Here is a 15,421-nt window from a genome sequence, read left to right on the forward strand (position 1 = left end):
TTCTCAATCTCAGTGGTTTTGCTGATGAGGTATTAACATTTTCTTCTATTTTTTTTCAATTTTTGGTTTTGTTTAGCCAATTCTTGTTGTCTCATGAAGTCATTGATTTCCATTGACTCCATTTTTTTAGGAAATAATTTTCTTCATTTATCTTTTACAACTCCTTTTCCAATTGACCAATTCTATTTTTGTAAGAGTTTTCCCTTTGTTCACTTGAGGTTTTGAGAGAGCTATTTTCTTTTTTGCATTTTTCCAATTGTATTTTCCAAGGACTTTTTCTTGTTGCCAGGTGTTAATCTTTTCTTGGGTTTCTTTTCCCAAATTTTCCAATTGATTTTTAAACTCCTTCCTGTTTTCTTCGAGGAAATATTTCTGTGCTGGAGACCAAATCATATTCTCCTCAGGGTTTTTACATTTTTGTCTCTGAATTAGGGTCTTTTCCTTGGAATTTTTCTATGGTCCCCCCTTTTCGCTGGCCTTTCTTCATTTTCCTCAGATCTTGTGTTGGGGGGGGGACTTGTTCACAGAGGTTTGGTATTAACATCCCTAAAGGTTTTACTCAGATGGACAGTAGGGAGTGCTGAAGGCTTTGCTCACTGAATGGCTAGGAGGGGGTGTTGGAGGCTTTTTTAACTGAATGTAATATCTCCTCTCAGCCAGTAGGGGTTTTTAGAGACTGGAACCTACCATCCAGACCTTCCTGTAAGTCCCATACTTTCAGTCCTATGGCTTCCTCCACATTCTAGTTGTTTCTCTGAGCAAAGTGGTTCCTACAGTGAAAGCCCCCAGGGCTGATCTTATATTAGTCTGGCTCTTGCCCTTCCCCACTGGCTGTTGGCAATCTGCACTCACCATACCCCCAATACCAGGAGACAGACCTTGAGATATACGCTTTTCTAGCTTCTCTTTCTGTGTTTTGTCCAATGGATTTCCCTGAGGAGGTTTGTTTCATATTGTTTTTGAAGGAAGATCAGGAGACCTTAGCACAGAACCTGTCTTGTCTCCTTCATTTTGGCCAGAAGTCTCCCACTTTTGCTTTCTTATGGAACAATACTATTCTATAATATTCATGCACCATAACTTTTTTAAACCATTCCCCAATTGATGGGCATTCCCTCAATTTCCATTCCCTCTTTTCCATTACAAAAAGAACTGCTATGAATATTTTGGAACATGTGGAACTTTTCCCATTTTTTATGATTTCTTCTGGATATAAGTCTGGAAGTGGAATTTCTGGGTCAAAGGACATGATCAGCTTTATTACTCTTTGGACATCGTTCCATATTCCTCTTCAGAATGTTTGAATCATTTCACAACTACACCAGCAATGCATTATTGTCCCAATCCTCCCACAACCTGTCCAACATCGATCATTTTCCCTTTTTCTCCTCTTAGTCCATCTGATGGGTGTGTTACCTCAGAGTGGTTTTAATTTGCATTTTCTAATCAATTATCATTTGGAGCATTTTTTCAAATGTTTATATATGGCTTTAATTTCATCTTTTGAAAACTGTCTTTTCATATCCTTTGACTATCAATTGGGGAATGACTTGCAACCTCATAAATGTGATGCAATTCTCTCTATATTTTAGAAATGACACCTTTATCAGAACTCCTAGTTGTGAAGATTGCTTTCTAGTTTTCTGCTTTCCTTATAATTTTGTCAGCATTGATTTTATTGGTGCAAAACCTTTTTAATTTAATATAGTGAAATTCATTCATTTTGCAGTTTATAATGTACTCCATTTCTTGTGTTTTTTTTTAGGTTTTTACAAGGCAAACAGGGTTAAGTGGCTTTCTCAAGGCCACACAGCTAGGTAATTATTAAATGTCTGAGACCAAATTTGAACCCAGGTACTCCTGACTCCAAGGCCGGTGCTTTATCCACTACCCCACCTAGCTGCCCATTTCTTGTTTAGTCATAAATTTATCCCTTTCCATAGATCAGATAAACAGAATATTTCTTGGTCTATTAATTTATCCTATGGTGTTGTCCTTTATGTCTAAATCCTGTAACCATTTTAACCTTATTTTGGTATAGGGTGTGAGATGAGGGTCTTTGCCTAGTTTTTGCTATACTGTTTTCCAGTATTCTCAATAAGTTTTTGCCTAATAGTATGTTCTTATCCCAGAAGCTGATGTCTTTGTGTATGTCAAATAGCGGTTTGCTATATGTTGGTCATTTACTGCAGTTTGTTTTGAACCTATCCTAATCCACTAATCCATTGCTCCATTTCTGAACCAGTTCCAGACAGTTTTGATGACTGCCACTTTATAGTATAATTTTAGATCTTGTAGGTCTAGGTCGCCTTCCTTTACATTTTTCTTTCATCAGTTTCATTGCTATTCTTGTCCTTTTGTTGCTCCAGATGAATTTTGTTACTATTTCTTCTAGCTCGGTAAAATAATAATTTCATAGTTCAATTGGTTTGACTCTGAATAAGTAATTTAATTTAGTCAAAATTGTCATTTTTATTGTATTATTTTGACCATGAACAATTGACATTTTCCAATTATTTAGATCTGACTTTATTTGCTTGTGAAATGCTTTAATATGGTGTTCATAAAGTTTCAAGTTTTGTCTTGGGAGGTAGATTCCCATGTTTAATATTGTCTACAGCTACTTTAAATTGAATTAAATTTCTCTTTCTATCTCTTGGACTTTTGTTGTTTATATAGAGAAATGCTGATGATTTATGATTTTATATCCTATTATCTTCTATTACTATTAATAGTATTACAATCTTTCCTCTATGACTTGAAACCTAGATGTCATCCTTGATTTTTCATTCTTTTTCCACTCCCTATAGCCAATAAATTGTCTTCTTCTTATTTTAAACTTTGTAACAACTCTTTTATACATCTCTTTCTCTCCTCTGAAAGTTACCACCCTTATATATGCCTTCATTATCTTAGGTCTGTAATATTACAATAGCCTGTTGGTAGGTCTTCTTGACTAAAACCTTTCCCAAGTCTAATCCATCCTCCATTCATTTATCAAGGTGATCATTCTAAAATGAACATGGCAACCCTCTATTCCATTAAATAACTCCAGTGGTTCCAGTTATCACCAAGATCAAATCTTCTGACCCAGCAATACTAATATTAGACCAATATTTGGAAGAAATCATAAAAATTGGGAAAAGTCCCATATGTTCCAAAATATTCATAGCATATCTTTTTTTGTATTGGAAAGGAATTAGAAATTGAGGGAATATTCATCAACTGAGAAATGGTTGTGCAAGTTATGGTATATGATTATTAAGGAGTAGTATTGTTTTATAAGAAATCATGAATGATTGGACTCTAGAGAAACAAGGAAAGAATAAAATGAATTGATGCTGAGCAAAGGGAGAATAACCGTAAGAATGTTGTACACATTAACAACAACATTGTGAATTGATTGTGTTTGATGGATGCAGCTCCTCTCAGAAGTTCAGAGAGCTAGGAAAACCCTGGGAGAACTCTTATGGACAATACCATGCACATCCAGATGAAGAAAACAAAACAAAATAAAACAAACACTACAAAATCCGAATGAACATTATATTTACTTTTTAAAAACTTCTCTTATGTTTTCCCGTCTACCCAATGGTTTTCTTTCTTTTCCCTTTATTCTAATTCTTCATACAGAAAAAGACTTAATATGTAAACATGTTAAACACAAATGTACATCTATTATACTGTTCCTTGCTGAGGGGAGTGGAAGAAAATTGTGTAATGTATAAATATGCATGTGGATGAATGTTGGAAAACTTTCATAACATGCAATTGCAAAAATAAAATATCAATAAGAAAAAAGAATAAAGGCATCAAAAATAACAAGAAGGAAAAGAAAACCCTAAATATTTTTTAAAAAGATCATATCTTCTATTTGTTTTTTTACAGCCCTTTATAACCTTTCCTACCCTTGCCTACCTTTCCCTTTCCAGGTTTCTTACACCTTAGTCCCTTCTGAGCACTTTATGATTCAGTGACTCTCTTATTTTTATTGTTATCATACAAGATATTACAACTCCTAACTCTTTCCATATTTACTGGTTGGCTCTCATTCTTGGAATTTGTTCCCCCTCCTTTCCTCTCTCTTCACTGAAATTCTTAAGGCATCAGTTGAAATCCTATCACCAGCAAGAAGCCTTTTTAGCTCTACCATGGTATCAATGTCTTCCCTCTGAGACTACCCTCAACTTATCTTGTATAGTTTGTCAAAGTTTGAGTATTATGTCTCCCATTTAATTGTAGGCTCTTTGACATCAGGGTCTGTCTTTTGCCTTTATTTTTATTCCAAGTGCTTAAAATATTTTTTGGCACATATCAGGTTCTTAATAAAAACTTATTGATTTGATTCATAATATTGAGAACATACAGAAAAATATATTTTAATGTAATTGTCTGTCTTTATATATATGGGTATACTAACTTCTCCAAAATGGTCTTACCCCAATTTCTGAACGATATACTGAAGTGCCCAATGGATTCCTAAAGCTTTATTAATAGAGTGCTATTTTTGCTAGGTTAACACTAAGTGGAAAAGACTTTGAGCATGGGCCTGGTAGTAGACTATGTGTATTTTCCAAAGACCAGAATAAGTACTGAAAGGGACTTCAACAGAAGAGATGATGTTTTTGTTCCTAGTTACTCATGAAACTTTTGCAGTTGGTGGTGGGTCAAATAGTTACTAAACTGTTTCCAAATTGCAATTTAATTTTTAAGATTCTTCATGTATAATCTCTATCCAATAACCAATAAACTGTTCCATATTGAAAACTCTATTTACAAATCTTTTTAAAAATTAAATTAACAATTTCTTCTCATACGCTCCTGCAATTAAGATGGAAAAAAATAAAAATTCTTGTATCAAGTTGTTTGATGTCTGTCTTTCATTTTCAAATAAGGTGATATCAGTGGGGAACACATGCAAATATTTTATAAGAAATCATGAATGATTGGACTCTAGAGAAACAAGGAAAGAATAAAATGAATTGAGGAGAATACTGTGCTAAATAACCAGTCTAACTTTCTCCTCTGGATCCATCTAAGTCCAGTGGCCAGACATGAACAGTATGACTGGATATCGCCTTGAATGTGAGGCGATAGGGTTAATTGTCAGAAAGCAAGTGTCTGAGGTCAAATCTGAACTCAGGTACTCTTGACTTTAGAGACAGAGCTTTACCTATTATGTCATCTAACTGCCCAAGTATGCAGTAAATTTGCAGTCAAAACAAATTTTCATAATATCCATTAAAAATTGTATGTTTTATTCTTCATCTTGATGTTATTACCCCTCTGTTAGAAGGTGAGGAGAATAGTTCATTAATAGTCTTCTGAAATCACCATTGATCAATGTATTGGTTAGAGTATTTAGGTTTCTCAAAGTTGTTTGTCTTCATAATTGTGTTGCTATTGTATAAATCGTTCCTCCAGTTCAAGAAATTGCTGCTATATGAGAGAATACATTTCAGTTTTTTCATGGAGTGTTGAAAAAGGGAATTAGTAAAGTAGAATTTTGCTAATGCCCTAGGGAGAGAATAAAGAACACACAAAACTTACATAATAAGTGTATTTTCCTCCTGTTTTAAAAATCAGGCATTAAAACTATTTTTGTCAATATCTGGGTGTGTAAAATGAAAGGGATCTAATTTATGAGGACCTTAGTTCTCATAGAAGCTACTATTACTCTATATTTTCTTGTGTATACAAAAAGTAATAGATTATAAGAAGCAAAAGAGTAAATTAGAGGATGTGTTACAGACAGTCTAATCCAGAATGTTTTCTTAATGTGGTGAAGTTCTCTAAGTATTCTTATTTTGAGATGACTCAATACTTTTTTGCATCTTGTCCTAGCATATCCCTGGAGGGTAGGTAATATTATTGTCCAGATTTCAAATTGCCGTGAAATGACCAAATTGTTGAGAATTAGAGAATCTCTCTGCATTTGAGGGTTGGAAGTGACCTCAGCAGCCATATTCATACACAAAAAGATCTCCTTGATAACACACAATATGTACTAATTCAATCTTGGCTAGAAGAACTACAAGGAAGTAGGACCTCATTAATTCTCCATGTAAGTCATTCCTCTTTTGGTCACTCTAATTGTTAGTTTCCCCTACCCCGAATCATTTTCATCTTTGAAATGCAAGACTTCTTTACAAAATATTCCTTGATGTTAGTAAGTGCTTGCATAATTCTATTTATAAATTCCTTCACTCTCTACCACCATTCAGACAAAGGATAGAGAAAAATAAAGGTGAACTTAAAGCAAAACCCTTTGCCATACTGCTTTGAGATTGAGATGTGTCATGAGATGACCAATTTTATTAGACCATTATTTATGAAACAGATAAGAGGTAACCCCAAGTCTACTCTTGTTCTCAGTTAATGTTTCAACCAGTCACATATGGTTTATTCATTAGGTCAAGGACTGACATTTCTGTGGATTTCATCTGTGTTCCCAAGGACATGGAAAAGGTTAAGTTTATTTTTTATCACAAGATCATTCAATGCATTGTAAAAGCTATCATTTTTCAGACTTCCAAAGTATTGGGAACATTTCTTTAAAAGAATATGCTTTTCATCCTTGGAAAATTTCAGATGTTGAGTATTAGATGTAGGATACAGAGCCAGAGCATGAGCTTTATCAGGCCTAGCTTTATGACATTTTTGTTTGGTCTCACAACAGTTTTCTGTGAATACCTCTGAAATAAGCAGGATACTAAATTCTGTATTCAAATTAATCTGTAGAACAATTTTATTCTAAGTGCCTTATTTTAAAATTACAACCTCAGCTCATTGTTCGAGGGCATGCATTTTGTAATTTGCCAAAAGTATCCAGCCAAACCATTTGACTACAAGATGCAAAGGGGTTTTCTGCTCTAAAATTGTTTCCTCAACAATTTCACACTTTCTTTCCCCTTTTCTGATTAGGAAGAGGCAAAACAAAATTAAAACTGAAAAGAATTCAGAAGGCCTGCTTATAAATGAGAAACAAAAGCCTTTTCTTCAGTTAAATAATAGCAATGTTCTTTTGCAGTTAGCACCTGAATTTTTCTATTTATAGAAAGATATCACAAGTTTAAACACAGAGGAAAATGACTCTCAAATCCAATAAAATTTGGAATGCACAGCTAGCCGCAATACCCAGGGATTTTCACCCAATATATTTGCCAACAAATCAATAACATGAGTAAATCCTCTTGCATCATGTGCAATCAAATGCTCACTAACAGGTACGACTACCTAAATTAATATAATCCCCCAAGTGCTCAGCATGTGTCAAAGTTAATGCCAAGGGAGGCTTGTGATTCACATGTGATAAGCTAGAGGATATTTCTTAATAATGCTTTAAATAAAAGGAAATTATGTGAAGGTTTTGAATTAAATGCTCCCAAACTGAGTTGGCTCAACTGAAGTCTCTTCTTTCCCTAGATGCTCTGCTTTCTTATCCTTCTGAGCACAGAATACAATAAATCCCATTTGCTGTATTTTTATGATGAAGTAACAATGCAACTTGTGTAGATCAATTGCCTTACCCAAATCATATAGTTGTTTCCACTTAAACATTTTTTATGAAAAGGAATTTTTGTTTTATATATATATGCATATTCATCTATTCTTGAATTTTCTAATAGTAGTATAATGTTTTTTACAATAGATATTGTAATACAAAGGTGGAAATATTTAAATGTTCGCTACTGGCACTTTATGTATCAGTTTTATTATATTGTCATAGTCACAAATTTAGAGTTGGAAGGGACCAAAGATGTTTATATGTACACATATACATATACACATACACATACACATACACATACATATACATATACATATACACATACACATACACATACACACATACATATACATACACATATACATATATACATACATATATACACATCACACACATATACATTCATGGATTATATGCACATGCATGTAGACATTGATCCACATACATATAACATATAGAAATGCATACACAAACACACATAAATATACATATATATCTATTAATATAAATAAATGCATATACAAACATATAAACATACATGCATACATATGGATAGACATAGCTCAGTGACTCAGTGGATAGAGTGATGACTCTGGAGTAAGGAAGACCTGAGTTAAAATTTGGCCTTAGACAATTACCAGTTGTGTGACATACTGTAGAAATCACTTAATCTTTGTCTTAATTCATTGGAGAAGGAAATATAGCAAACCTCTCCAATATTTTTTCAAAAAAATCTCATGGACTTTGGGTAAGAAAACGTTATATATATGACTGAATGTCAGAGTAGCATATAGCCATCATATCACTTATCTTCCCTTTTTTCCAGTGTGTGTGTGTGTGTGTGTGTCTGTGTGTGTGTATATATATACACACACAAATATATTGTTTGTGAATTCCCAGTTAAACTTATTATTTCTCAGATGACATTATTGTTATTATTATTATTATGTTATCTGTAAGTAATATGCACATACATATATACATACATGCATTAAATATGAAATACTTAACAGAGGGAATTAAGAGGGATTAGAAAAGACTTTTTGGAGAAAGTGAAATTTAGTTCAGATTTGAAGGAAGTTAGGAAATCCAGGAGGCAGAGATGAAAGAAAGAATGACATGCAATGTATATGTCAATGAAAATACTTAGAAGATGGAGGGTCTTCTTTGAGAAACATAGAGGATTCCAGAGTCAAGGGATCATAGAGTATGTGGGTAAAGGAGTAAGTTGTAAGCAGACTGGAAAAATGAGCAGAAAGGCAAGTTATAAAGAGCTTTAAACAACTATTAGAAGATTTTATATTTGATCCTGGTGGTAATGGGAGTCCTTGGAGTTTACTGAAAGGGGGGAGGGCTGACATGGTCAGACCTGTGCTTTAGTAAGATCTCTTTGATAGTTGAGTGGAAGATAAATTGGAGTGGAAGATCCTTTTTGGCAGGCTGTCCAACCAGCAGGCTATTCAAATAGTACAGGTGTGAGGTAATGAGGACCTATACTTGGGTGGTGGTAGCATCAGAGGAGGGTAGGGGTTATATGGGAGAGTTCTTACAAAGGTAAAATCAGCAGGCCTTAGTAACACATTGAATATGGGATCATACTAGAGATTGAGAAGTTGAAAATGGAACCTAGGTAGGGAGCCTGGGTAAATGGGAGAAATAGCTAGGGCAATTTGGAAGGTGAGAGAGTTTGATAAGGCACATCTGGATAAGTCTGAACAGAACTGTTAGGAGGTTTGAAATAATCTCATCTGAGAAATAATAGGTTTAACTGGGAATTCACACACAATATATTTGTGTACATACATACTGGAACAAAGGAAGGCAAGTTATACGATAGCTATATTTATTTGAAAGGAGAACTTTTTTCCTTAATAGAGAAAATTGGAAGTTACAGAGAAACAAACAATTGATATATGTATATCTATATTAAAAAAACTTTTTTCCCCTCAATCAGTTGTCTGAAGATGAAATGAACAGTCTTGCAAAAAATGAGCTTTCTCTCACAAGAAGTGTTGAAGTAAGAATTGGATTACTATTTGACAGGGATGTTTCAAGATAATTCCTTCATATATGGAGAGTGACATTAGGTGAAGTTTCAGAGAACTTCAAAGTTTGAGTCTATGATTCTGTGAAATATTTACTCCATATCAAATGATCATCCTGATAAAGGCATAGATCTAATTAAAAAAGAACATAAGCTTTCCATTGTGAAGTAGTAGAGTATAATGAATAGAGACCTAACTTTGAAGATAGAAAGATCTATATTCAAGTCCTACCTAAGATATATATATATATATGTGTGTGTGTGTGTGTGTGTGTGTGTGTCCTATTTATATATTTGTATATATACACTATTTGTGTGATTTTTTTTGGCAAGGCAAATAGGGTTAAGTGGCTTGCCCAAGGCCACACAGCTAGGTTAATTATTAAGTGTCTGAGGTCAGATTTGAACCCAGGTACTCCAGGGCCAGTGCTCTATCCACTATGCCACCTAGCCGCCCCATTTGTGTGATCTTGAGAAATCTATGAACTTCTCCTTCTTCTAATCAACTCTTTAACACCATATACTACAGAGAACACACCTGCGTTGGTACAGGTGTGTTTTCTTCACATGAGAATTTCCTATATCCTAGTCCCTTATATATTTTATGCCACACTTTATCACGAACATGATTCATAAGAAACTCTGTTTTTTGTCCTTCATGCTGGAAGAGGAACAATGCCATCATGATGATGGAGTCAAGGTACAATGTGTTCCATTGGAACTGATCAGTTCGATTTAAGACTAGGAGTCTACTTCAGATAGGAACAAATAGTCCATTTCAGCATTTGAGATGGAGATATCTAGAGATTTGTGCTTCTCACATTTCCTTTGTGCTACTGTGATTCTGCTTTGATCATTTTCTTTGATGAGGGCATGCCATGCTGGGTGGTCCTGTGCCAATATATCCCCTGTCCTACAACTGATACTAAAGTTCTTTAGAGAGACTTCTAGAGTGTCAGTGTACTGCTTCTTCTGATCTCTGTGTGAGCACTAGCCTTGTGCCAGTTCTCCATAAAATAGTCTTTTAGGCAAAAATAAGTTTGGCATTTGCACAGCTCTCAGCAAGCAGTAGAGTTTGAATGGTTGGCAGGTCAGCTTGAGAGAGGACTTCAGTATCTGGTAACTTATCTTGCCAGGTAATCTTCAGAATCATTCTAAGAAAATTTAAATGGAGGTCATTCAATTTTATGGCATGGAAATGGCACAGGCAAACAATGATGAGGTCAGAAAACAGCTGCACACCAAACTGAAGACCTACTTATAATCCCAAATTGCAACTCAAGGACCAAAGATAACTTGATATTTTCATAGATCTGTACACTCATCAATCTGCATGCTTCCTCTAACAAGTCAAAGGTTGTACCTTGTCTGAGATGATAATTAGTTTCAGTTCCATCATCTGTAAAATGAGAGGTTTGTATTTGATGGTCTCAGCTTTGAACCTATTATCTTATAATATTAAGTTGAGAAAATAATAATTTTGACTTTGATAACATACCCTATTGTTCAAAGTGAAGTGTTTTGAAATATAGAGATCTTAAAAAAATTCAAAGATTTGTCTGCATCGTTAGATGGTACGTGAAATAGATTTTGATGCAAATGGAAGATAATTTATCTGCCTTCCAAATTTACATTTGGGTAGCTAGGAAAATAAACAATAACCTGAATTTTTCTGCGATTGTGAATTTATAGCATTTTCTAATGGGTACAATTTGGTATTTGGGAACTTACAAATCCTTTGGATACCCATTTTACTTTTCAATCTGACACCTTCATTGAGGGATGCTTAGCAAGCAGTCTGAAGGTTAATTTTTTTTCCTGCTGTGATAAGTATACTCATTCGAATTAACTTTCAGTGACTTCCTGTAGGCAATCACCTGCAGATGCCCACCTGTAGGAGAGCAAAGCAACTATGTTTTAATATAAATAGACCAGAATAATGAGACATTTTTCCATTTCTCTCCAAGAAAGGAAGCATCTTGCTCCTGCTGTTCAATACATTTTTTCAGACTATGTGACGATCAAAAAAAATTTTTTAAAGAGAAAAAGCTATGAACAAGGTTAAAAACGATGAGTAGGAAATTAAAGAAAATTCATCCTGCAATGGTACAAGATACTACCATGCACCTGGCAAATAGGCTCTGAAGTGAAGTGATTCTATGTGAGAGAAATGCTTGCTAAGCAGCAGAACTAAAAGACAAGTGGGTGACAGTGTATTGAAAATTAGATAGAAGGTTGCAATGTGATACTGCGGTAAAAACAGGAGATGTAATGAGATGAGACAGTGCAAAGGGAAAACTAGACTGAATAATAGGAAAGAAATCCTAAGTGCGAGGTCGATTACACTGCCAAATAGCTTCCCAAGAAGTGGTGCAACTCTATCACCTGCATCATTTCAAAGGAGCCTGCGAAATCAGATCAAGTGTAGAAAGCTGGGGTCACAGGTGTAGTTAAACGATTGATTGGCAAGTGATTAAATAAGTACCTTTGATCTCAAACTGGGAAAATTTTGCCTACTTTTTAATTTATTGGTTTCCATCCCCAATAGACAATAGCAGCAATAAATATCTTGTCTTCATGTTATCCTTTTGTGAAAACCATTCATTATGGTGACTTGGTAAATTGTTTTCAAAACAAATACGTTGGTTCTGAACTAGTACCTATTCCATGAGCAAGGTAAGACATATTTCTGTCTAGTATTCCTTTAGCTCTGTATCATTTTCATTACTTTTCCAGTTTACACAATAATATCACCCTGTAATCTTCTATCTAAATCTGAAGGAGAACCTGGAGCACTGGTTGAATGTTGCAAAGACGTCAATATAGGCCATCAGAGGAAACTCTTCCAATTAGAGCCGTCCAATAGTGGAGGATGCCTCAATATGAGGGTATATATAATGAGAGGGAATCTTCTCTCTATTCTTTGGCACCTGCTGAAGTTCATAACATCATGGAAAAAGAAAATCTGTCATTTGGAAGAACTACATTGGAGTGGACAGATGGAATTTCTCATGTCATCAAATGTGAACCTTAGTTCATTTAGTCTATCAAGTTAGGAACACTATCATGGTGCCATATCTAACTTATTTCTGGATCCCTATAACTAAGCACTATATATATTGACCTTAAGTTGCTAATGCTGTGTGGTCTATGCTCCCACTTATAGTTTGAGCAGGATATATGGAACCTACAGCAGATGTGAAATTAGAAAACAATTTGTACTCAGTGGTAGATGAGGAGGTACTGTGATGTGATTTAGGACAAAGAATGATTCTGATACAATTTCATTTTGAGGTAGTAATGTGTATATTCTTTTATTGGCTCAAAAATTTGACTTTCTCTGACCCCCATTTCCCAAGAATGTTATATTTTATTCTTTCTCCAGGATTCTCTGGTATAATTTAGGGGTTTGAGGGTGTCTAATATGAGCTAATTGCTCAGTCTCTACTGATTACATTAATTTTAGAGATCACCCCAATACGTGGAAGGCATTTAACACCCCACACACACACACACATCACCTCAGTCACTGGGAAGGAGATTAGTTTCACAGATTAATGTATTTTCTATAGAGAATCATTCTTACCAAGTTCTATATGCAATATTCCTTGGGATTGATTCCTAGTACCCTGTCTTCTAATGACTTCCCTGCTAGGCTTGCTGGCAAGATCTTTTTAACTTGGTTTCTGTTTCTCTATCTCTTTCTATCTCTCTGTTTCTTTACCTCCCTACCTTTTGGTTTGAAGAAATATTGTAGCTGGAAAAGTTGAAGCTGTGAGTTTTAAAAATTCTAAGCCATGCCAGAGTTTTTATTTATGTAAGCCTGGTGAAGAGAGGAGCTCAGGGAACTAGCCTTCTTTGATACTGTTGATCAGCTTCTTCTCCTTGATATTCTTCTCTCTCTAGTTTTCTGGAGCACTTCTCTCTCTTGTTTCTTCTCCTCCCTAACTGACCTCTCCTTATATGTCTCTTTTGTTGGATCTTCCTGCAGATCACTCTCTAATCATTGGTGTCCCTCGGGGTTCTGTAGCTCTTAGCATTTAGACCATAGTAAGAACTTGATAAATATTTATTGATCAATGGAATTACACCTAATTTAAATTTCAAAATGTATGGGTTATAATCAAGACTAGACTTGGGAAACAGATTGTGGATTAATTGCATGCCTATTTTCCAAATTAATAAAAGTAGATTTGTATAGATAAAAGAAAAATATTAGAGCTCAATGCCTATTCAAGTAAAAATAAAAGGGATTTCAGGAAAAGGAGGATGTGGCATGGCAAATTTTTTAAATGGGGAGATTTGTAATGTTTCTTGAATGAGAGGAAATTTAATAATTTTATTTTTGTTTCAAATAATCTCCCTACCATTGCGATTCCTGACCAAGATAATTCAAGATATCAGTATTTGCTATTATATAACTCAGAGAGTAGAGTCAAGGTACCATTAAGAAAGTAGGATCCTAAGGTGATTGAAAATGATGGAAGTATCTAAAGTAATCTTGTTATTAATTCTAGTTTCAATTCTGTTTTAAGTTTGAAATTGTTTTAATTTTCTTTAAGAAAAATAAAACTGTGAATCTCTAATCACTGCAGGAAGTTGGTTTTTTTTTAAAAGAAGGAAATGAATGACTATCCACTGATCACAAATGAAATAATACATATCTGGAATGAAATTGTTGTTTATGCCTTAATCTTTATTGTTAAATAATGCTCTCCTCTCTTTTTTCTCCTCTTCTATCATTAAACTTCTATCTTAAATATAGTAATGCTTTTAAAAATGTACTTATTTAGGCTCTAGAAAAATGATTGCTCTTTAATACATTGCAAATAAGTCTTTCTCTCATCTTTCCTCTCTGTGAAACTACTGGTGAATTCATCCTAAGGAGTTTCCTTGATTATGGCCATATGATGATGTATTTCAACTCCATTTTTAAATAGATGTATTCCTTCCTTCCTTCCTTCCTTCCTTCCCTCCTTCTTTCCCTCCTTCTTCCCTCCTTCTTTCCTTCCCTCCCTCCCCCCTTCCTTCTGTCTTTCCATCTTTCCATCCCTATTCTTTCCTTCCTTGTGTTTCTCACCTCTGCCTCCCTACTCCTTCCACGTCCCCCTTCCCCTGCCCCTCCCCCTTACACCCACTCCTCCCCCTTTAAAGTAGCTCACTTTATATTTTCCATCTAATTTGAACTTCATAACAACCTTATGGCAATATATATTGTTATCATCCCAATTTTAGAGATGAAACAGAGATTAAATGACTTATCCAGGGTCTCACAACTTACAGGTGTCTGAGACTGGATTTTGATTTAGTTTGTTTGACTCCAGGTTCAATACTTTATGCATTTTACTATCTAGTTACCAGACAATCCTTTTTACAGATTATTTCATAGGTTTCTATGGTCAAAGAATTCAACATTAAGTGTTCTTTCTGGTCTTTGGGAAGCAGACACAATATATTTCAAGGACTATTTTAAGTTTTTCTATCAGAGTAGAATTTTTTAGGGCTTGTCCTTCATTGGGAAAGTGCTTTTATAGTATCTTGTTTTATGTTGAATTATTTTTTAGTTATTTAGATTTTTAATGACAATGAAATGTTAATGATGGCATCAATATGCCAGAAGAAAAGCAAAACCCTTGGGAGCAAGGGCTATATGACATTTCTCTCTTGACCCCCCAGCAAAGTTCATTGACTTGAACATGAGAGCTAGATATATGATGTTTAACAGAATTGAATAATTATGGACAACATGATTTATTTAGTCTTGCTGACTTAGAGTAGTATCAGAATCTATGGTTTCTATTCTCTTTTAACATTATTTTATAAAAGGAAGAGAATACATTTTTGGAGTAGAGCCCAGGAGTTGATTG

At 34.6% G+C, this 15,421-nt stretch overlaps 1 long non-coding RNA gene and 1 pseudogene across 3 annotated transcripts in view; both read left to right on the forward strand.

Moving 5' to 3' along the window:
- Positions 1 to 15,421, forward strand: part of LOC141488318 (uncharacterized) — a 256,526-nt gene that overhangs the window by 82,128 nt on the left and 158,977 nt on the right. The window lies entirely within an intron of this gene.
- Positions 10,180 to 15,421, forward strand: part of LOC141487930 (heterogeneous nuclear ribonucleoprotein D-like) — a 76,343-nt pseudogene continuing 71,101 nt past the window's right edge.

Source organism: Macrotis lagotis, chromosome 5, assembly GCF_037893015.1.
Source record: "Macrotis lagotis isolate mMagLag1 chromosome 5, bilby.v1.9.chrom.fasta, whole genome shotgun sequence".
Lineage (NCBI taxonomy): Eukaryota > Metazoa > Chordata > Mammalia > Peramelemorphia > Peramelidae > Macrotis > Macrotis lagotis.